The sequence below is a fragment of the Felis catus genome, chromosome B3 (genome assembly GCF_018350175.1).
Source record: "Felis catus isolate Fca126 chromosome B3, F.catus_Fca126_mat1.0, whole genome shotgun sequence".
In the NCBI taxonomy this organism is placed as follows: domain Eukaryota; kingdom Metazoa; phylum Chordata; class Mammalia; order Carnivora; family Felidae; genus Felis; species Felis catus.
This window is the reverse complement of record NC_058373.1, coordinates 143652768-143677070: the sequence shown is the minus strand read 5'-3', so window position 1 is coordinate 143677070 and position 24303 is coordinate 143652768. Positions and strand designations below refer to the sequence as shown.

At 48.5% G+C, this 24303-nt stretch overlaps 1 protein-coding gene across 4 annotated transcripts in view; it reads right to left on the bottom strand.

Annotated features, from left to right (window-relative positions):
* The window catches only part of PPP2R5C (protein phosphatase 2 regulatory subunit B'gamma), a 129297-nt gene that overhangs the window by 50074 nt on the left and 54920 nt on the right, over positions 1–24303 (bottom strand). The gene's annotated exons all lie outside the window — the stretch shown is intronic.

Sequence of the window (24303 nt, the reverse complement as noted above, 5' to 3'; positions counted from 1 at the left end):
GCCGGGCCACGGAACGGGAGCCAGACCGCAGGCCCCAGTCCGGGGCGAGGGGCACGGACGCCCACGCCAGCGACACCCGCGGACGCAGGTAGGGCGAGGTGAAGAGGGTGACGGGGGGAGGGCACACGGGTGTCCCCTGGCTTCCTGCAAACACGGAGCAAGTGCCATCAGTTTGAGGCTTGTCAGAACGAGCGGCTGCAAACACACGGAGTCACCGCTCTGGTGCTCCACAAAACACCTTTCGTCCCTTACTCTGGGCTCCGGTCAACTCACACCAGACACGACGCCTGGTGATCTTAGTGGTGACGGCAGCACAGAAACAGTGCAGAGTCCTAAGTCGTAGCACTCGCCTTTACACAGTGGGTGCCTGCCTGGGCAGGGACCATCCTACAAGCTTTCTCCGTACGGACACGTGTTTTTTCAGGTTATCTGTACAGTGACACAACAGAGGGAAGAGACCAGTCTGAGGGCCACCTTAGGGCTGGGAAGTGGCAGAGCTCGGGACGATTTTCCAGGATTCTGGAACGTCTGGAAAGCTATCTGCCAGCGTGAGCTTGACGGCTTCCCTGGGGTGAAGATGAGCTTTGGGGGTGACGCTAACGAGTGAGGTTTCTCGATACACATACTGAAACGTGTCTGACATTTGCAAAGTGTCTCAGAAGGTTTGCAAAACTCAGTGAACCAGTATCTTCAAAGTGATCGATAAATGGCATTACAAGGTCCTTCCAGGGCACTCAAAGTGCAAGTCCTTTCGCTGGATTTTAATGGAATAAAGTGTATGCTCAGCTCATTATATGGTTTCAGATTCCCCATCACAGATTCCTTCAAGAAACTGCCTGTTTAGGTTTTGGTGTAATATCAAAGAAAATTCTGGAACTACGTGCAAAGGATATTAAGGAACTCGTCCCCAGCTTCCCCAAACATGTGTCTTCATACATTTCAACTAAGACACACGGCGACACACCGAATGCAGAAGCAGACGGGAGAATCCGGCGATCTCCTAGTAAGCCAGGCAGGAGGGAGATGTGCACAAAGAGAAAACAATGCCACTCTCTCACTTAATTTGTTTTTCTTTCATAAAATATGGCTTTGCTCATAAAGACGTTATTTCTGTTAACATGCGCTAGGCTTATTGTATTTTTTAATGTTTACTTATTTTTGAGAGATAGAGAGACACAGAGCACGAGCACAGGAGGGGCAGACAGAGAGGGAGACACAAAATCGGAAGCAGGCTCCAGGCTCTGGGCTGTCAGCACAGAGCCCGACGCCGGGTCGAACTCAAGGATCTCGAGATCGTGACCTGAGCCAAACTTAGACGCTTCACCGACTGAGCCGCTCTGGCGCCCCGAGGTTTATTATTTTCAATTTTAGGATACGTGCTGCCAAAGCGAGCACACGGTTTTGTTATTTTTATATGAATTAATAAATATACACTTTATCTTTTCTGCTTTCATTTGGAACATGGTCAATATCGGTAGCTAAACCCACATACACAAAAGCTCGTCGGGGGTCCTACATAACGTTTAGGAGTGTGAAGGGGTCCCGGGCCCAGAGCTGAGACCCCACACCCACCTGCGCCCAGGGCGCACCTCCGGGCCCTCGGGCTTTCCTGCCTCAGTGCTCGCGCCCTCACCCTCTTCGCCCCGAGTGTCCTCCCGGCTCCTCCTCGTTCCTGCCACCGGCGGCCCGCTTCCTGCTCAGGGCTCTGCCAACCTAGTCGGCCGCGGGCCGCGCTCCGAGCCGGGCGCTGCGCACTAGCTATTGCTTCCCGCATCTCAGCTATCCTGCCTAGTATCTCATGCTTCCCCCCACACGCTCCCCCAACGCACGGGCCAGGTGACTACGTTTTCTAGTTCTCTGTGCACCCCTAACGCCCAGTAACGAGGCTTGCAGAACCAGATTCATAAACATTCTGAGTAGTAGGTGTCTGTCTGTTGAATCATTTTCAACGAGTGACGACCGCTACGGTGTTTGGGCCCAACCTCTCCCAGTGAAAAGGTTTCCTTTTCTGAATTACCTCCTTGCTTGACTTCAATCCTCACTCAATTAACTCTACAGCTTGGTTCATCCTCCGGTCTGCTAGGATCACCTCAATGAGTTCATTTTTAAGTCACGGCTTGTATATTTGGAACCTATCTGGGATTCTCAGGCTCTTGACGCTGGAGAAAACGAAGAAGGCTGTGTTTACCCCAAGAGACACATGAGGACCCAGACACTGAGAGCTTCAACAGCCTTGGGCCACCACGCCATTAAGTGTCAGATCCAGATATGGCAGCATAATGTACTCGAAAGCAAGGGCACGCCTGGGGTCCTCCAGGGTGGTGTCATTAGGTCTCACCTACCTCAAAAGCATCTGAAAGCATCATTCACTCCTTTAACACAGTAATAAGAACTGACATTCAGAATAAAGACAAGGTTATCACCAAAACCACTAAAACAAATTTATTCTGATTAAGGAGGAAGAGCAGAGTAAAACAGATTTAAAGTTTTCTATCTAAAATTCTTCTAAAAGACAGTAAGATCTCAGCCTTCCGGCATTTATGTCAATTCTTCCAGGGTTCCAGACAGTTAAGTTGTTACTGTACTATTTTCATTTATAGTTTATAAAAGAGTCTGTCATGATGATAATCTCATGAACTCTTGGGGCGTCCGGGTGGCTCCGTCGGTTGAGCGTCCAACTTCGTTCGGCTCAGGTCATGAGTTCACCGTTCTTGAGTTCGAGCCCCGCGTCGGGCTATGTGCTGAGAGCTCGGAGCCTGGAGCCTGCTTCGGATTCTGTGTCTCCCTCTCTCTGCCCCTCCCCTGCTCATGCTCTGTCTCAATCTCAAAAATAAATAAATATTAAAAACAATTTAATCTCATGAACTCTATTTCCTAAAACCTCATTTGGCTTTTAGAATTTCATGGTTTAAAAAGTAAAAAAAAAAAAAAAAAAATCCCCCAAACCAAACTTCTAAATTAGCATTGCTAATCTTGAAAGAAGGAAAAGAGGTGTGACAGACTTGAACCTGTACTTGACTCTACTCTTCTGATCATCCCCGTGATGTGAACCGAATGTTACCAAACTAACCAGGCCTGGCACTGTGGGTACCTTACACTTCTGTATTCAGTATTCAAGGCTGCCCAACTCTTAAGTAATAAACCACGACGCTGGACTTGACCCAAACCTTATGTTACCTCCACGAAGCAGAATAAAAAAAAAAAAAAATGGACTTTGAATTTTGCCCATCAGGGACAGTGGCTCACTTTAATTTTAAATTGCATACAGACTAATAACACCGACACAAGTGTTTCAGAATGTGTCGATGAAGTGTTGATTTTGATGGCTTCCTGTCTTACGTTTAGGTCTTTCATCCATTTCGAGTTTACTTTTGTGTCTGGTGTAAGAAAGTGGTCCAGGTTCATTTTTCTGCATGTCGCTGTCCAGTTTTCCCAGCACCATTTGCTAAAGACAGTCTTTATTCCATTGGATACTCTTTCCTGCTTTGTCAGAGATTAGTTGGCCATACGTTTGTGGGTCTGTTTCTAAGTTCTCTACTCTGTTCCATTGATCTGAGTGTCTGTTCTTGTGCCAGTACCATACTGTCTTGACGATGACAGCTTTGTAGTACGTCTTGGAGTAGGACTGTGATGACTCCAGTTTTGGTTTTCGTTTTCAAGATTGCCTTGGCTATTCGGGGTCTTTCTGTTCCACACAAATGTTAGGATTGTTTGTTCTAGCTCTGTGAAGAATGCTGGTGTTATTTTGATAGGGATTAATTGAATATGTAGATTGCTTTGGGTAGTACTGACATTTTAACAATGTTTGTTCTTCCTATCCAGGAGCATGGAATCTTTCTCCATTTTTTTGTGTCTTTTTCAATTTCTTTCATAAACTTTCTATAGTTCTCAGCGTATAGATTTTTCACCTCTTTGCTTATATTTATTCCTAGGTATTTTATGGTTTTTGGTTTATTATTTCTTAAGTTAGGAGCTATTACATTCTTCTACACAGATAAAACCACACACAAGGTACCCTGGGTCTGTATAAACCTTTCAGCAGCCTCCCCGCTCCCCCACAACCGGCAGGGTCCTCATGAGTCTATTATTGTAAACTTGGGACCCTTCCCAATTATTTCAAGGTAAATCCTGAATGATACCTAGAAGCAAAATGTAGGGACACACTAGGAGCTGGGAAGACACTAATCCGTGGCGTGGGAAACAGCGCAAACAAGGCGGAGGTATGACTGTGTCGTTCTTTTAAAAACAGACTTACTGAAAGGAAGCCTGTGATTTATAACTGACAGGGATGCTCGAGGAAGGTTATACCATCAGAGTAGGGTGAGGGCACCCCATTAATGCTCTCGGTCCCCACCAGGACGGAGGGCAGCGTTCCTGTATCCATGACACCAGAGGAGCCGTAGGGAATGGGCTCGTTGCCCCGATCCTGACCTTCAAAGTGGGGCCGAGCCCCAGGAGTGCCCAAGGTGGTATCCACAGAACTTCTAGGTATTCACACTTCCTTCTTCTGCAGAGAATAACATGTAAGCCGAGCCAACACATAACCTGCAAATGGACACACGGTGGGGGCGTGTGCCTGAGACTGCTTGGCCGCTGGCACGTGTGGTCAGGTCTGCAGACCACCGCCAGGCAGCAAGGAGCCACGGCAGGCTTTAAAAAGTCCTTCCTAAGCCACTAATTGTATCACAGCCAACTTCACAGGTGCTGCAAGCTTCTGTGTGCCTCAGTCTGCACCCCTCAGAAGGGGCAGAGTGGGGACATGACACGCTTGAACCACGAATCGTGGGATATGGTGAGGCTGCATCACTGAGTTGTAGCTATATGTGAGGAGGCATCATGCGAGCTGTTGGCGGACAGAAAAATGATTACACAGCCAAGCCCACTTGTACGTGACAAGTGTTGGCGGTGAAAAGAAAACACTTCAAGATACAATAAAGAACCAACTTGCAGCACGACAGGTGCAAAAAGACAGGAGAACCAGGCCCTCTGGTACACAGGAAATGGCTTTTTCCAAATAACCATGACTTGAACGAAATAAAGAGAAAATAAAGAGACTGCTAAAACTATGAGCCTGGAGAATGTCACCTCGAGAGATTCCCTCCCCGCAAAGGTTCATGCTCACGGGCGGTCAACTACTTTGTGGTCACTCACGGAATGTTTGCTAAGCAGCTGAAGCGGCTTGATTTCCAAGGAGAGAGACCACAGTGTAACCACAGCACCTCCGTGAGCTCCCGCGGCGCCTTCTCAAAGGCATGGTGCACAGGTCCCAAGAGGGTCTAAGAAAATACGAAGTTGTGAGCCCACAGACAAGAGATGGCTCATTCACAATGGGAACAAGCAAGCAATCTCGCTAAAAGGAGACAGCCAAACCTTGAGCTATGATGTCATCTTGTCCTTCCGACGTATCTATTCTTAGTACAAGGTGAGCGGGAATAAAGTTGGATTCAGTTACTAACACTATGGAGTAAACGTGCGCTTCTTCATTAACGTGGGCTAAATTCCACTGAGCTCTATTTCTTATATGACAAAGTGAGGCAGATGGCAGGGTCCCCCCACTAGAAAACCAAAGTTCAGCATTACTCTTTTGTTTTTGAAAAAGGAAGTTTATGTGCCATTTCTGAAATGACCCATCTTTCCCACTGCTGCCTGCATCCCCTCTGTCCTCGATCCCAGCTGCAGGCCCGGAATGTTCTGCTGCACTGACGCCTCTCCCAGCACCAACACCCAAGTCCTAGCTCCTACAGCCTTAAAATAAGGCTCGGTATCTGTTAAACTAAGTTCTTTCACCTTGTTTTGTTCCATGCTGATTATTCATGGCCCTTTATGTTTTTGTAAATATTTTTGAGAGAGAGAGAGATGGAAAAAGAGAGAGAGAGAGAGAGAGAGAGAGAGAGAGAGAGAGCAAGAACAGGTAGGGAAGGGGCAGAGAGAGAGGGAGACACAGAATCTGAAGCAGGCTCCAAGCTCTGAGCTGTCGGCACAGTCGGACGCAGGGCTTGAACTCATGAACCACGAGGTCACGACCTAAGCTGAAGTCGGATGTTCAACCGACTGAGCCCTCCAGATGCCCTGTTAATGACCCTTTAAATTTCCTTTGTCAATTTGGGAAAAATGGAAGCCTGTGCGATAATGAGACTTCCAATCCACGGACATGGAATATTTCTCCGCTCACTCAAGTTTTCCCTAAATGTCTTTCAATAAAGTTTTATAATTTTCTCTTACAATGTGCCGCACATTTTTTAGACTTACTCTTTGGTATTTGTTAGGTTCTGATGCCCCTGTAAATGGTATCTTTAAAAAGATTTAATTTTTCTAACTGCTGCCGTGACACACAAAAAATGTTTTGGGGGATTACTTCTGTATCTAGCTACTTTGCTTAACTCTTCTAATTAACTCCATTAATTCTAATAAAGTTATCTGTAAATCCCTTTGGTTTTCTGTGTGTGCCATCCTTTCATCTGCAAAGACCGATGGTGTTCTTTTTCTTGCCTGAGCCACCTGCCAGGATGTGGCGGGAGCAGCTCCCTTCACCTCTCCCAGCCTGGAGGGAAGCTCCCACCAGATCCCGCTGGGCCTGAGGGAGCCACCAGGAGTCTGTACATAACATTCCCCAGATGAAGAAGCTGACTTAGAGATTCGGCGCTGCCCCAGTCCACATCCCATCAGGGACTCGTGGAACTGGGCAAGCGGATCCTAAAATGCATACGAAACGTAAGGGGTCAACACAAACCAAGACCCTCTTGCAGAAGGTCTTTAACAGGGTGGGGTAACTCACTGTTCTGGAAATGCAGACTTACTGTGAAGCTTCATTAAGGAAAACGGCCAAGCCACAGAGAACAGAGCCCACGGACAGGTGTGGCCATATACGGATTCTAGATTTATGACAGAACTGTACTGCAGAATACTGAAGAAAAGCCAGTCTTTAAAATTTAAATACATGGCACTGGGACAACTAGGTACCCAGGGAGAGGAAATGGGGGGGGGGAGGGAGGGAGGAAGGAAGGAAGGAAGGAAGAAGGAAAGAAGAAACTGGGTCACGTTATATATATATATAATATATATATTGTATATATATAAAAGCTCCTAGTGGGTTATGAATTAAATTTGAAACACAAAACCCTAATGCTTTTAGAAAATAATACAGAAAAACACCTTACGTCAAGAAAGAAGTGGAAAAGGACTTTTTTTTTAAAATTTGAGTTCGGTTGACACACGTGACGTTCGCTTCAGGTGCACGATCCAGTGGTTCAACAACTCTATACCTGACGCTGTGCTCACCACGAGTGTAGCCACCGTCCGTCACCAGCCAACACAGCATATACCACTGACGATATTCCTTGGGCCGTATCTTTGATTCCCGTGGCATATTCATTCCACAACTGGGAGCCTGTACGTCCATCTCCCCTCCACCCGTTTTGTCCATACCCTCCACCTCTTCCCCTCTAGCAACCATAAGTTCATCCAGCTGTTTGTTCATTTGGTTTTCGAGAATCCAAATGTAAGGGAAAACATATGGTATTTGTCTTTTTCTGTCTGACTTATTTCACTTAGTGTTATACTCTCTAGCTCCATCCATGTTGTTGCAGAGGGCAAGATCTCATCCCTTTTTATGGTTGAGTAGTATTCCACTGTCTGTACGTGTGCATGTATATATATGTACAGGTATATATATACACACACCTTCCTTATCCATTCATCTATCAGTGCATACTTGGGTTGCTTCCAAATCTTGGTCACTGTAAATAATGTTGCAATAAATGCAGAGGTGCACATATCGTTTTGAATTAGCGTTTTCATTTTCTTTGGGTAAATACTAGTGGGATAACAGATCATACTTTTTTTTTTTTTTTAGGGATCTCTATACTGATTTCCACAGTGGCTATGCCAATTTATATTCCCACCAGCAGCACACAAGAGTTCCTTTCTCTCCACATCCTTGCCAACGCTTGTTATTTGTTTTTGACTCTAGCCATTCTGACAGGCGTGAGGTGGTATCTCATTGTGCTTTGGATTTGCGTTTCCCTGATGAGTGATGCTGAGCATCTTTTCATGTGCCGGTTGGCCATCTGTACGTCTTTGGAAAAATGTCTGTTCGGGACCTCTGCCCATTTTGTAATTGATGATGATGATGATGATGATTGTTATTTGATGTTGAGTTGTATAATCTCTTTATATACTTTGCATATTAACCCCTTACAGGATATATAATTTGCAAACATCTTCGCCCATTCAGTAGGCTGCCTTTTTGTTTTGCTGACTGTTTCCTTTGCTGTGTGAAAGCTTTTTATTTTGGTGCGGTCCCAACAGTTTATTTTTTGCTTCTGTTTCCCTTTCCTTAGGAGACATATCTAGAAAAATGTTGCTGTGACCAATAAAGAAATTACTATCTGTGTTCTCTTCTAGCAGTTTTATGATTTCAGGTCTCACATTTAGGCCTTTAATCCATTTGAGTTTTGTGTTTTTGCACGTAGCTGTCCAGTTTTACCCACACCATTTATTGAAGAGATTGTCTTTTCCCCATTATATATTCCTGCCTCATCATAGATTGACCAGAAAAGCATGGGTGTATTTCTGGGATCTCTATTGTGTTCCATTGATCTATGTGTCTATTTTTGTGCCAGTACCATACTGTTTTGATTACTACAGTTTTGTAGTATAACTCGAAATCTGGAATTGTGATACCTCCAGCTATGTTATTCTTTCTCAAGATTGCTTTGGCTATTCAGGGTCTTTTGTGGTTCGATACAAATTTTAGTATTATTTATTCTAGTTCTGTGAAAGATGCTATTGGTACTCAGGGATTGCACCGAATCCGTAGATTGCTTTGGGTAGTATAAACATTTTAACATATTAATTTTTCCAATCCATAAGCATGGTATATCTTTCCATTTGGTCATCTTCAATTTCTTTCATCAGCGTTTTACAGTTTTCAGAGTATAGGTCTTTCACTTCCTTGGTTAAGCTTAAATTTATTCTAGGTATTTTATTCTTTTTGGTGTTTTCTTTCTTTTCTTTTCTTTTTTTTTTAAGAGCAGGAGTGTGCAGAAGCAGGAGAGGGAGAGAGCAGAGAGGCAGAGGGCAAAGGGGGAGGAAAGGGAGGGTGAGAGAGAGAGAGAATGAGAGAATGAATGAATGAATGAATGAATGAATGAATGAATCTCAGGCAGGCTCCACACCCAGCATGGAGCCCGATACAGGGCTCGATCCCATGACCCCAGGATCATGACCCAAGCTGAAAACAAGAGTCAGATGCTCAACTGACTAAGTCACCCAGGCACCCCTCTTTTTGGTGTATTTTTGAATGGAATTTTTCTTAATTTCTCTTCCTGTTGTGTCACTATTAGTGTATAGAAACGTAACCAACTTCTGGGTATTAGTTTTGAATGCTGGGACTTCATTGAATTCAGTGATCACTTGCAATAGTTTTTTTGGTGGGGTCTTTAAGGTTTTCTAGGTATAGTAACATGTCATCTGCAAACTGTGACAGTTAACACACTCCTTCCAGCGTTAAGCCTCTTGTTTCTTTTTCTTGTCTGATTGCTATGGCTAAGACTTTCAGTGCTATGTTGAATAAAAGTGGCAAGGGTGGACATCCTGTCTTTTGGAGGAAAAGCTCTCAGTTTTTCATCGAGTATGATGTTACAATGGGGTTTATTTTTGTTGTTTTTTTTTTTATTATGTTGAAGTATGTTGCCTCTAAACCCACTTTGTTGAGAGTTTTTATCATGAACAGATGTTGAATTTTCTCAAAGGCTTTTTCTGCATCTATTGAGATAATCATAGAATTTTTCTTTTAATTTTTTTTATGTTTATTTTAGAGAGAGACAGAATGTGAGTGGGTTAGGGGCAGAGAGAAAGGGAGACACAGAATCCAAAGCGGGCTCCAGGCTCCGAGCTGTCAGCACAGAGCCCGATGTGGGCTCAAACTCACAAGCTGTGAGATCATGACTTGAGCCCAGGTCGGATGCTCAACTGACTGAGCCACCCAGGCGCCCCGAGATGATCATAGGATTTTTATCCTTTGTTTTGTTGATGTGGTGTATCACATTGACTTGCAAATGTTGAACCATGCCTGTATCCCTGGAATAAATCCCACTTGATCACAGTAATGATCCTTTTAAGGCGGTGTTGTATGTGGTTTACTAATACTTTGCCAAAGACTTTTGCATCTATGTTCATCAGGGATATTGGCCTGTGGTTTTCTTCTTTACTGGTGTCTTTGTCTAGTTTTGGTACCAGGATAATGCTGGCCTGGTAGAATGTATGAGAAGCTTTCTTACTCTATTTTTTGGAATAATTTGGGGAAAAAGCCATTAACTTTTTAACTTTTTGGAAGAATTCATCCATGAATTCATCTGGTCCTGGACTTTTATTTTTTGCTAGTATTTTTGGGGGCGGGTAATTTTTGTTTGTTTATCACTTTCATTACTAACAATTACTAATATATTCAGATTTTCTATTTATTCTATATTCAGCTCTGGAAGACTGCATGTTTTTAGTAATGTACTCATTTCTTCTAGGTTGTCTAATTTATCGGCATACAATTTTTTGTAGTAGTCTCTATCTTATAATCTTTTTTATTTCTGTGGTGTTGGTTGTTACTTCTCTTTCATTTCTGATTTTACTTACTTGGGTCCAAGAAAACTTAAGACATAAAAAATAACGATCACTAAAAGATTGATAAACTGAACATATAAAATTCAAAAATTTTCCACCAAGAATAAAAAAAGGCAGGCCACAGAGTAGGGAACTATTTGAATACATATAGCCAGTGGACTCTTGCCCCGGGAGCTGGGACCTGCACTGTTGGGCACTTACCCTACGAATCTCATGCAGGTGCAGCACAACAGGGTAAGAGAATGCTCCCATCAGCACCAATAGCCCAAACTGGAAACAACCTGAATGTTCACCAGCAGCGAATATTCTACAATATTCTGAAACCACAGAGGCGAATGAGCCCTATATGATCTGAATACATCTTACAAAATGCTGTTGGGTGAATGAGCTGAGATAAAAAGGACTTATTCGGTATGATTTCATGTTTACAGGGTATAGAAACAGGCATCCCTCAACCCATTCAGGACCTACAGGAGGCTGTGGGCGCCTGGTCTGGGTGGTGGTTATTTGCTTTTATACTTCTTCATCGCACTTGGTTTTATGTGCTTCTTTAAAAATTTTTTTTTTTTTACATTTTTATTTACTTTTGAGAGACAGAGCACAAGTGGGGGAGGGACAGAGAGAGAGGGAGACACAGAATCCGAAGCAGGCTCCAGGCTCCGAGCCGTCAGCACAGAGCCTGATGCGGGGCTCGAACTCACGGACTGTGAGATCATGGCCTGAGTTGAAGTCGGATACTTAACTGACTGAGCCACCCAGGCGCTCCTTGTTTTATGTGCTTCTGTATAGGAATTGTATTTCAAACTAAAAAGGCTACAGACTAAGTGCACATAGCAGAAACAACCCTCAAAAACACCTAAGAACACAGGGAGATGAGTCTCCTTCCTTCATAACCATCCTCTGCCTCCATCCTTCCTCCCAAAGGCAGCCACTGTCACCAGGGTGGGCCCCACAGAGCTGCCCCGCACAAGTACTCCTGGGGTACAGACACATCGCAGTCTCTTCCACGACGGCTTTAGATGAACCAACGCTGACAACCTCTAAATTAATGTTGATCTACCTGGGACTGGAACACACACACACACACACACACACACACACACACACACACACAATCCCAACACATTCTCTAATGTACCCAGTATTTATGTTGAAGAACTTAAGCTCTGAATAGATTTCTTTTTAATTGAAAACACTTCCCAATCCAAATGAAGTTCTAAGTGACCTCTCTATTTTTTTCTATTTATATCGTTTCTTCCTTTCCTTCTCCCAATGATCAGCAATTATGATCCCAAATGTGTAACAGAAAAATGGTAGCATGACTTGTTTATCAGATCTGAAACATTTGATATGAGGCAATCAGGACATAGAAACTAAGGTCTCAGAGTAGGCCCCAACTTTGACTATGGGTCCTGTATCATTACATCATATATGCCAGGCACTGAACTGGGCTTTGATGACACAAATGTAAGTTAAGACCTGTTATGTGATCTAAAAGAAAAATGAGGAAAACACATGAGAGGTGCCTCTGGACCTGAGGCTACTGTGGAGGGACTGAGGTCACTCTCAGTGGGGAGGAATGGCTCTCTGTGTGCCCACTTCTCTGATCAGAGGGCCTTGAAGGATAGGACAAATTAAACAGGGTGCACTTGCCTGGAAAATCCATTTTCCCTGAAAAGAATCTTTAAAAAAATTTTTTTTAATGTTTATATTTACTTTTGAGAGAGAGAGAGAGAGAGAAAGAGAGAGAGAGAGAGAAAGAGAGAGAGAGAGAAAGAGAAAGAGAAAGAGAGAGAGAGAGAGAGAGAGAGAGAGAGAGAGAGAGAGAGAGCGCACGCACATGAACAGAGGAGGGGCAGAGAGAGAGGGAGACACAGAATCCAAAGTAGGCTCCGGGCTCCGAGCTGTCAGCACAGAGCCCGACGTGGGGCTCAAACCTGTGAACCGTGGGATCATGAGCTGAGCTGAGGTCGGATGCTCAACCAATTGAGCCACCCAGGCGCCCTCCCCAAAAGAATCTTAAGTGAGCAGAACGCTTACGTTTTATAAACCCTGAATTAATCACACTGGATCCTTAATCACAAGTTTCACAGAGGAAGGCCTCTGTCTTGTTCAGCACGTTCTCCTCAGTATGTAAAACTGGACAAGCACATGGGGACCTCAAATGTTCAGCGAATGGACACAGCAATTGAGGGAAACACACTCAGGTCATTTAACTGAGAGGTGCCTTAATTTAAGACATATTCATGTTAAAATAATGCCACATGTATCCGAGTAGAAGGCAAAGTCTACATAAATTTTTAAGACAAAACCAAGGTCTTCAGAGAAACTGCCGAGAACAGGCATTTCAGCACTTTGGATTCTCAGAGGTACTTTGGCGGAAACCCTTGAAATGACTGTAAGCAGACAGATTTCAATCACAGAGGGTTGTCGCAGGTGAGCGACAGAGTCCGATCTGGGAATGAGAACAGTCTCCTCACGAGTGACAGAGGAACTGAAACGAAAATGCCAGAAGCGGGAAGACCCACGTCACCAGACAAGGGCTGAGTCCAGTCTAGAACCTGCGCGTCTCTTGTGACGCGATCCTGACGCCGCGCTCTGGCTCCTCAGGGCCGTTTCCGCTAACAGGGCATCTCCTACTCTAGAAGTCCCCACTCTCACAGCTCGCAAGGGTGACAGACAGATGCAGCTGGATGACACGTTCACTTCCGCGGAGGGGGCCTCTGGACCCTGCCCCTTAGCACCTGCTCCATTTCAGAACTGAGTTAATCCTCTCAATGCACTCCTACCTTGATTATTTTCAAAGTTATAATAAATCTTTCCCGATGTCAAAGTGCCAGCATCATGGTCTATCTATTCTAGTGTATACGTTTTCCGTACCGATGTCCCCAGATCAAGCTGTGGCTTTCACTTGATGGTTTTTCCTTTCCTTCTTGGGAACCCTTACAACACGCTTGACCTATAATCAGCGGTGTCTTAGTGTGGATGAGACATGGCGGCTTAGTTTCACCCTACGCACCGAGCCCGTGGCCAGGCTTCTCAATGGGTGTTCTTCGTTCAAATACAGCCAATGTGCACGCCAGCCCCGTCCACACCACCTCCCACAAAGGAGTGGAAGTCACCACCGGTAACTGGAAGCAGACAGGGCTCTGAAGAACCACGTCTCTACGCTAAGAGTGTCCATTTGTTCGACAACGCTGGGTGCTGCCCGCCCGTCCGCCCCTGTCTTGTGCTGGGTGGTCCTTCCACGAAAATCGACCGAGAGGCACTGAGCGTCCCTTCCTGTTTTGAGTATGCCGAGACCACCCTTTTCCCAGTCTCTCTGGGCAGGATTCTGGGACTCAGAGAAGATGAAAACACCGCCTGTGAAACCAATTTGGATGAATCTGGGGACACAAGACTGGCCAGCAGCTTCTATAGTCATACTTTTGCTTTAAACAAGTTTTGCTAAGAGACCATCTGTAGCTCAAAACCCATCATGAATGTTCCCTTTCAAAACCCAGTTCTGCAGTTTATTCAGCTTTGTTACACACATTCACCAGGTTTATGCCCTCCCTCCCGAAGGAGCAGATGTGCTGACCTCGGGGTCAAGTCTGGGGTGAAAGTCCACTCAGGACCGCAGGTCTGGTTAAAGCCCATCGCCAGGTCTCCCCCATTAACCCGACGAGCTCCTCCTCAGACATCAGAAATCCTCTCTCCCCCTTTGCACACAGAGAAGGGGTTCCACCAGCGACCCCCAATCCACCACCCCTTTTCACGAAATCAGAGCATAACTCAACGAGGCAGAGCTCTCCTTTCGAAAGCAGTGGCTGGAGCCAGGGTGTGGTCCATTCATGCCCTTAGCCTCCCAGAGCTGGCAGCCTCCACGGAGCAGTGGGGAAGGCGGTGAGGTAAGGACGGCCCAAAGCAGCAGGCCCGGCTGAGAGAAGACAGAGGCCAGGAGAGACCTGTTTCCTCAGGAACGCTCCTAATTAAGGCAAGTCCATTTTTCAGTGAAGGAAGTCACACGGGAGACAAAGTGACTTCTCGTGGAGACTTTACCATGGTAAGAACAAGGCGAAGTCATGACGTCATTCCAAGCCTTGTGTTCCCGAAGCTTCTAAAGCCACCTGTGGACACACATGTGTATTCAGGAATGTGTCCCCACTTCCTGGTAATACATACAAGGAATTTAAGAGACACGAGCTGAATTGGAAGCCTGTTTGTTTTTTTTTCTTTCTTTCTTTTTTTTTGGCCAAGATGAAGCCAAGTCAAACTCCTAGGGATATGGAGATCAATCCAAAGCTGCGTTTTATTGACACAAGGCCATATTCCCTGCTTAAGAATTTAGTTCTGAAGTCCTTTGTTGGGGAATGAAGTTTGGCAGTTACCATTAGTACAGATTAGTAAATGGTCAGCACCTCTGGTTATATCCTTTCGTCTTCCATGCAGACTAGCACTCCTGACGAAATACTGAATGATATCACCGCATCCAGTGACCAAGAGCTCCAGCAACACAGTAGCGCGTTTATCGAAAGCACACGGGCAGGCATCGTTTCAGGAAGAGTCACTGCTTTTCTTGCATTTGACACACAGACTGCCAAAGGAAGATTCTAGAACTTCTAATGTGTTTACCGGCAGACAGAACAGGGTAGAGCCGTGAGAAGGACATAGTGAAAATAGGTACAGATTCGTTTTCAGTTTCGATTTTATGTTCTCTCCTTCCTTTCTCTGGGTCTCAAATAGATAAGAATGGTTCTTTCTGACCACGAGCACCCCCTCCTGATGAATTCTGGGCTCTGCGCACATGATGTCTAGGCCAGAGCTGCTGCAGGAAAGGGCAACGGAGGACACAACAGATAAGCCTGGAGGGCTGTGTGCCGGGACGTGCCGAGAGCAAGCCCCGGGACTCACATACGGGAAACCATGAAATCGGGGACACGTGCGTGTGTGCGCGTGCGTGTGCGCGCATGTCCACCCCCAGGGGGTGATGCATAGAAAGAGGTGCCGGACCCCTCAAGTCCCACCGCCAGGAGCTGCCGTCCTCATCTCTGCGCATGCCCATGACTCCTGCCCTCTAGGAGCAGCATGTGCTAATTAGCGCTCTCCTTCCCTGTTCTGGGTTCCGGTCCTCACCTCGCCGGGCCATCAGCCGACGTCTGACAGAAGGCCGGCAGTATTAGGGCTACCAGCCAACAAAGGTGGGTGGCAGCTCTTCCTGTCCCCAAGGGCCAGTGGCACCCCAGTGGCGGGGGGAGCGGTTGACGCCCTCCTGGGGACCGGACGGGCCTTCCCTGGGGGCTTTCTGATGGGCTCTGGCACAGACGCGGCCTCGTCACTGCAATCGGGCGGCTGCCTGGGGAGGAACGCGGGGGCTGAGAGGGCACAGCCACCCCTGCCTCAGCCGCACCCCCGGTAACAGGTGCCCCACGAATGGGCCGCACGAGCGAAGGACACTGACAGGACCAAACTCCACATGTTGTTAACCTGGGACTTGCACGCTTCTGTGCCGGGCGACCCTCGGCCTGGGCTGGCCGGGCTACCCAGCGTGGGGGGCGAGAGAGCAGTCGGAGGCGTAAACTAGATGGAAACCTCTACACCGCTGACGCCTGTCGTGTTACCGTCTCAAGTAATCCACAAACTGTGAAGAGAAGGATTTTAAACTCGGAGCCTGGAGACGGTGAGACAGAGAAGCTGGAAGCCTGCTAAGGAGGGAAGGCAGGCCCATGCCAGGTCTGTCCACCTGTGCCCGCCAGGCGTGACCAGCTGTGGGCCCGGGCCCAGATCCGTGACGCCGGAGGGTGCTCTGGCCGGCGTGTAGCGCCACGGTCCGCCCACGCCCGCGCCTCCTCAGACGTGGGCCCCGAGATAGCGAGGTGGCAGGGGTAATTAGCGGTGACACACGGCTCCACAGCACACCCCTCCCCCACGCCCCGGGCACAAGCGATGCCGCGGCTGGGCCAGCGCGAGTCTAGATGGGTCCTGGGACAAAGCACTCAGCCGGGGGCCGAGAGCCAGCTTCTCCCGTTTCTCCAGGAAACGCTCCAGCGGCGGCTCAGCAGCCACACAAAGCCAACCGCCAAGCGAGGCGACCGACCTGCAGTGCTCCACACCCTCGCTCTCCTTTGCTTTTTTTAATGCTTACTTATTTTATTTTTTTTTAGTAATCTCTATAGCCGACATGGGCTTGAGTTCACGACCCCGGAATCAAGAGTCGCACGCTCCTCTGCCTGACCCAGTCGGGTGACCCCGTTCTCCTTTTTAAGGCGAGGCAAGTGGCCCAGGCGCACCGCCTGCTGCTTTATGAAAGGGCCCGATTGCATCACGCTCCCCGAACCGCACACACTCTAAATACACGGAGTGCGTCGTCCAAAGAGTCGACCACAAGGCTCATTTGTCCCTTGGAGAAGGACGTGCCGCCCGAATATTTGATGTTTCTATTGCCAGTTCAAACAGGAAACACTCGAGTGCTTGCTATGGATTGAAGACATCTAGCCGCTCCTCTTCCACAGCTTTGATCCCACGTTGCATGGGAAACGGAGACGATGCTTCGAATCACGTGCATGTACTTCCGTCCAAGGGGCAAAATGTGCTGGGTAAGATCTGCCTGGCTGTGCCGGGACCTGGGAAGAAGAGCCTTCCAACCAGGATCCAAGAACCTTCTGTGCCGAGAAGCACACACAAGTTCAGCAGGGGAGCTGCAAGCTCACGGTCTTTGAGGCAGGCCGGGCGGAGCGTGACGGGACAGCACAGGTGGAAGGCGCTCCTCCACGACTGACCTGGGCGGGCTGCAGGGACAGCAGCACGCCAGCAACACCTGCAGGGCGTGGGGCGATGTCCCCAGCCGGCCCCCAAGGGTCCCTGCTTGGCAGGAAATTCCCCCTCCTGTCTCCCAGCGACCTTTACCCTCAACCGCTCTGTTTGCAACTACAAGATTCCATTACAAAGCCAACACCACGTTGATGGAGCCGCCCTCGGAAATGCTGGTCTCCCAGAGCTTGTGCTCCCAGAGCTTGTGCAGGACGCGACCCCAAGCGAGCCGGAGCCGTGGAGGGACTTGGTGATCCGAGCGGGAGCCATGCGGGCAAACCTCCTGACCCGGTCCTCGAAAGCCTGTGTTTCCGTACAAAGTACTTCCAAAGACGACTTCTTTATGTTCCCTGTTTTACTGTTAGATCGAAACAACTTATGTTCGTGGCACTCTGAGGTCGTCACCTTGCTTCGAACTTGGAGCCCTTCGCTTGGCAGAAAGCGAGCGGGTGATGCCTGGGTTGGAATCTCAGCTCCACCTGTTACTACCTCGATGACTTCAGGGCCTCACTTTCCTCAACTGGAAAATGGGGATAACTGCCCAACAATGCACTGGATTGTTGTGAACACACGTCATGTGCTCAGAGCAAGGCCTGAAATAGAGTCTGTCCTTAATCCGTGTCACTGGTTTTTGTTTTTGCTAATGAGGTGCAGTTAGCTTCTGTCACTCAATCTTGTTTATGCTCCTATCCTTAAAAAATGTCTGTTACGGAAGCAACGTTTTTCATCCTCTCCAGGCATTTCCAAGCAGACCACTAATGCACTGCACTCAGCAACTAAATTTGTACCTGACAAAAGGCGGAATCCGAATCTGATGGCGTCTGGCTGTGCAGAATTCAATTACACGGTGTCCTGGCAAACTGGGCACAGCGATTGTGCTCTGCTGTTCTGGCTCTTAGAACAGCGCAGCCCCAGAGCAGCTACTTAAATGCTGCCTGCAAGGGGCTGAGTGAGCCTCAAATCCGATTATGACACATGTGCGGCTAGGTCACAGAGGAGCCACGCTCTCAGACGAGCTCAGGGACATCTCAGTACTATCAATTTGTGGCACAATTAGATTTGAATGGGAAAATATCCCTTGAGCGATAGATTTATAAAGGACCATGGTGGACCCGGTTTTTGGGTGGTAGGTGCTGTAGGCTCACGTGGGCAGGAAGAGAAAAAAACAGGAGGCAGCAAGACCCGGGTGGTGGGCTAACTGCTGTGAGACAGTTGTGGCACCTGCCTGAGATTTTGGGGGCTCAATTTCCACATCTGGGAAACAGGGTTCCTCCTGGCTCTACGAGGTTGTGAAAGGACTCTCCTCTCCAAGACCAGAGTGTCAGCAGCAGTTCCTAGAGGGAGGAAAAGGGGAAATACCACAGGGTCTCTAGACAGAAACAGGGTCTACACAGAACGGTGTGATTTTTTTTTTTTTTTAAATCCAGGAGAGCAACTTACAAGTGAGTACTGTGAGGAGGAGCCTATAGAAAGCCAAGGATCCAAGGTATCTGGGTGGCTCAGTCGTTCGGGCGTCCAGCTTGTGATTTTGGACCAGGTCATGGTCTCGTGGTTTGTGGGATAGAGCTCCATGTCAGGCTCTGTGCTGACAGTGCGGAACCTGCCTGGGATTCTCTCCCTCTCGCTCTCTGCCCCTCTCGCCCACTCTTTCTCTCTCTCTCAAAATAAACATTAAAAAAAAAAAAAAGCAAGCCAAGGGCTTGAACCTGTATGTGAGGTCTTTCTCTCTGCATACAACTGACCACTGGTCTTTAAATGAAATTTGAGCTCAGTATTCAATTGCTAGCCTATGATGTGTTACGTATTTCTAAAGGATTCTGTTTTCAGAAAACCGATAGATGTTAACCATAAAAGTCCAAACATAAGAAAGGAAAATTCAGATATGTGCTTCTGGCATCCTGAGGCACGTCCACCTGGGGGCCTCCTCGTGCACATATTCTGTAGAACGCACGACCGAGAACCACGCTTCACACGCTGCCGTTTCTACCTCGCTCGACCCTGTGTTGAGCGTGTGCTGTAGATCAGTAACTGGACCAAGACCACTTCTGTTTGCACTTTTACTCACGTGTGCTAGAATTCCATAAACTGAGCCAGTCTGCTCATGGTTTTCCTTTAAAACAACATTACAAATAATGCTCTAATTTATGATGATTATAGATGGACGATGGAACGCACCGATCTAGTTTTATTCCTCCTAAAACCTCACTAAAAAGATGGTGAATTCTTTGCAAGCCTTACACCTTCAAGTCAACAGGACCGCTAAGCTGGAGAGACGCTGGCCGGATGCCTGGGAGGAGAGGGCCGGCAGGCCGGCAGCGTGGCCACGGGACGGAGAAGCAACCTGGCAGGTGCCGGCGAACCCCTGAGGCCTGGGCAAGGACGGTCACAGGCACCCCGAAGCAGGGGCGTGAGGGGCCCCGAACAGGGAGGCTGGTGGGAAGGTACTTAGCCTGTGACCACGAGCCCGTCGGTCTCCCTACAGGTCTCTCCTCTGGAGAGCCCAGGGCTGGCTCCTGTCCCAGCGGGGACTTTGCTTCTGGGAACCGCAGAGCGCGTTAACGGCCGACCTCCCACTGAAGCAAGGAAAGCTGGAGAAAAAAAAATGTAAAACAAACCTGTTTAACGGGCGACAGCGAGCTAGAAAAATAGTGAGAGGTTATAGGACCAGGAAGAAAAGATGACAGCAACCCAAAGGGATGGGCCCTGCCTCTGGGGTCTCCCTTCCCTTAGAGAAGGCGGGACCAACACTGGGGGGAAAGAGGCAGAAAGGAGCCCCGGGCCCTGAACATAAGCATACAAGTGCCAGACAGGACAGAGCGGATGTGCTGATCGCTGAGAAGGGAAATGCTTTACCCTGGCCTTCAGCTTGCTGTACATTCGGGATTATTTTGACAGCTTCCATTGAGCAAACGGCCAAGGAAAGCTGAATTTTATCGGGGGCGGCCCTGGGATGCACTGAGGTGCGGCTGCGAACGTCCCTCGGAGCCACTCCTGCGGGGACCCTGCTTCTTCTCTTGTTCACCAGGCTCTCCCCTGCCTTCCTCTCCTCCAGCACCTGCCCTGGGCGCCCTCCTTGTTTCCAGCGTCTGGTTCGTTCATTCCTGCTTTCGTCTTTACGGACCACAGCAGTTGCTGAATTCACTTTGGTCCTTTCCTGGCTTTTCGGCGTGTCCATCGTCTCTCCTCGTTCTTGGGTAACAACCACAGCTGCACGCGGACTCGACACCCACAGGAGGCCGGGTGCTTCCGTCCACGAGGGCTCAGGCCCCCGCCAGGCGGCCTCCACGGACCCTCAGCTCGGCCTTCCGCCAGCTCCGGGGCGGTCTGCCGAGCCCACGTTTGCTGGCCGGCTGGCACGTTGGGGACGACGACGACGACGGTCCCTCCCTCCGGGGTGACGGCGTGGACTGAGTGAGGCAGCGGATGGAAGGTCGCAGGGCAGCTGCCACAGCTCGGTCACCACGACCACCAGGCGGCATTCGCGGGACGGCACCGCTCCAGGTCCCAGCGTGGACAGTGACCCGGCCACCGAGCGGATGCTTTCCACGGGACGGGTAAGGTCCCTGCTCTCGTGGCACCGTCCCCCAAGTGGGGGAGACGAGCAAGCAAACCCCAACTCAAAAAAGCCAACAGACAAAACAATTTTAGGAAGGAACCACCCCCAGTGATGGGCTGGAGGGGGAGGCCCGTCCACGGAGGGAACCCCGGGCGGCGGAGGAGCCGACGGCACCAACACGGAAGCGCCAGCTGGGGCCGGGCCAGGAGCAACGCGCCCTCTGCCCCGCGGGCCTCCGAGGGTGGCCTGGTTTCTACCTCTGCATTTATTCCCGTTTTTATTGCATCGTGATGACAGTCTATGGTTTCTACTTACTTCAACTTTCTGGAAGCAGCAGAGGCTTTCTGGGTGACCTAGGGTAATGCTAAGCTCAGCTTCGTGACCACTTGTCTCCAAAGCCTCTCCTGGCTCGTCGTCACTACGCGGTCACCCCTGGTCCTCCAAGGTGGGGGGGTCTGGGCGGGTCTCCCCACCACTCGCCTCCTCCATTCTGTCTTACAGTCCCTCTGGCTCTGGAGGCTACGTCATCTGGGCCACCGACACCCACATCGCTCCTGCCATCTGCAGACCCCGTGTTCCGGCCTGGTGAAGCAATCCTGTCTCAAGGACTCTTTTCTGCCTTGAACTCGACCTCACCCGCTATGAGCGACACGCTCCCTGCTTTCGCGTCTGCCTAACATATCCCTTACTCTCTACTTCTTTTTAATACCTTATTATATTTTATCCATCTCATTTTAGGATTTAAAGCCAAAGTTAGAAGACCCATGTTTGTTTCATTGATTACATCTAGTAATATATATAATATGCAACATATGTTGTATATATTATATATATATGTATATATATATGCACATTATATGTGCATATATGTAAGTACATATTACATATATGAATGCATATAAATGCATATAATATACATGCATATAATATATATAATAGTGTCTATAATGTACATACAAATGTAACTTTTAAAATTATGAAAATAAAAAAATTAAAGATAAAAATCTTTGGGGCACCTGGGTGGCTCAGTCGGTTAAGCATCTGACTTTGGCTCAGGTCATGCCTCAGCAGTTTGTGGGTTCAAGCCCTGCGTCGGGCTCTGTGCTGACAGCTCAGAGCCTGGAGCCTGCTTCGGATTCTGTGTCTCCCTTTGTCTCTCAAAAAATAAATAAATGTTAAAAAAAAAATTAAAAAAAAAGATAAAAATCTTTAAATTTTGTTGGCCTAGAAAGATGTATGCAATACCCCAGCCGGATGTTCAGCACTGAGATATTATGTTTAAGGCAGTTTGTTCAGTTTAAATAGCATTTTGAAAAAGAACTGTCTTCAGGTACTTGAGATATAAACTTCCAAAGTAACGAAAGGACCCACGGGCACGGATGACTGAGCGGCGTCCCTGACACCACCAGCCTTAAGTGTGTGTGCCACCCTAGGTGCTGGGGCTCAGCCTGGACGTTGGCAGGCCTGGAGCGGGAAGGGCGAGCGCGGCAGGGAAGCCTCTGCCCGCGCCTGTGGTCGCGCCCGGGGGCCCGCTCTCTCTGCCACAGCTGGGGGGCACAGCTCCCCGCCCGCAGCTCAGCTTTGTGGCCTTGCAGGCACACGGCATTTTAGTTGCTTTTTGCCGGAAGCCTCAGCTTCTTGTTCTGGCTTGGGGATTGAAGAATTTCCTCAAACAATTTTGAAAATCGAATTCCCCCACTGTATTTCATCTCACTAACTTTCTACGCTGTGTTCACTTTTAAGGGACACAGAAGAGCTCACCACTACTGAGTTCTCGCCATGTACCAATGTATCGTTAGAACTCTCCCAAGCCTCCGGACCCTCGCAGCACCACACCGAGGGCCTAGTATTCTTCCCATGACACAAACAACAAGCGAGAGTGTCCGCACAGAGGTCAAAGGGACAGGGCTGGTGTCTGAGCCAGGGCGGTGTGGTTTCAGAGCCCCTCGGTGGCCTCTGGGACACAAGCAGCACCCCGGTGAGGGGACAGCTCCGGCCTCCACACTGGGCCCGTCCAGCTGGCCAGAGGCCCTTCCAACCCTCCCATTCCGGAAGAAGCAGGGTCTCACGGCGCCTGCTCCAGATAAAGACTGCATCTGTGCCCCCGGAGATGTCAGAACCCTAACGAAAATATCCTAAGGACTTACGCTCCTCAATCAAAACCAAACGAAACCAAACCAAAAACCCTGTGGATTAAAATCACCGGTGCTTAGTACACATAACTTTGACACAGAGGGCCAAGTTCCCCAGTGGTCCGTGGCACAGACGAGAGGGTAGGACACACAAAGGAACCTTCTACATAAACTTAAACGTCTGGGGGTTTGCCTTAACTCCAGATCTGACTTAGTAATATTATTACCCACCAAATATCCAAGTCATCACATTTTTCCCTCTACTCAATTCTCTTGGATACTCGCAGACTGTACAATGTGCCCCAAGTTGTAAGCCACTGAGGAGTTCAGACGGTATCAGTTCCTTGGTGTGATGCACCTCCAAGCTCTTGGCCAGTGCCCAGACCTCAGGCTGCCCCTGCAGGCCCCCGCCCCCCACCTCCTTGGCTATGGAACACGGTCATCTGCCACGACTTCCAGACACTCTTCCTTACAAGACTCGGGCCAAGGCGTCACACTCTCTGCACTGTAAGGTGCAGTTTCCAAGGCCACCAGCCAGGCTGGAGTCAAAAGACGGGGGCTGCATTTTTTCTTTACTGTGCATGTGCTTTGAATGCACGCCTAAAAGTAAAATGCTTCTCCAGGAGTCTGGCGAGAAAGGAAAGCAAAACGGCAGATCCTGCCAGACCCACCGTTCTCGGAGGTTTTCTTTGTCATGTGCTCACAGGCGAGCTGAAATTAAGGAAGTGAATCTCCAAGATTTGAGGACTTTTTCTCGCAGCTTTTTGGCAGTCATCTTAGGAGAGGAAAGGGTCATAATAATGGTCAATTAGAGGGCTCGTTTCTGGTTCTCCCAGCGCGTAATACGGAGTCACTCTAACGCCATCCAGATTCCCCATGAGAACAAACTGCCATCTGAACGTATACATTCTCTGTACAAACGCCCCCGAGCACCTGGACGGCCCTTGAGCTTAGTCAAGCCTGCACTACAGGACCTTGCACGCCAGGACGGGGCCTCTGAAGTTGCACGGGCAGGACACTGAGTCTGGGAAGAGAGTTCTCTTCCCAGAAGAGCTGCCTGAGCTGGACAGGAAGACTCAATGACGGGTGGCCCTAAGCTGGGGACCATATACTGTCACGACCTCCCGTCCTCTCCTGTTTTGGGGAAGACTGCTTTTCGTCTAGATGGACACTGGGCTCAGTGTCGCTGCTTGTCACTGCTTCCGCCCT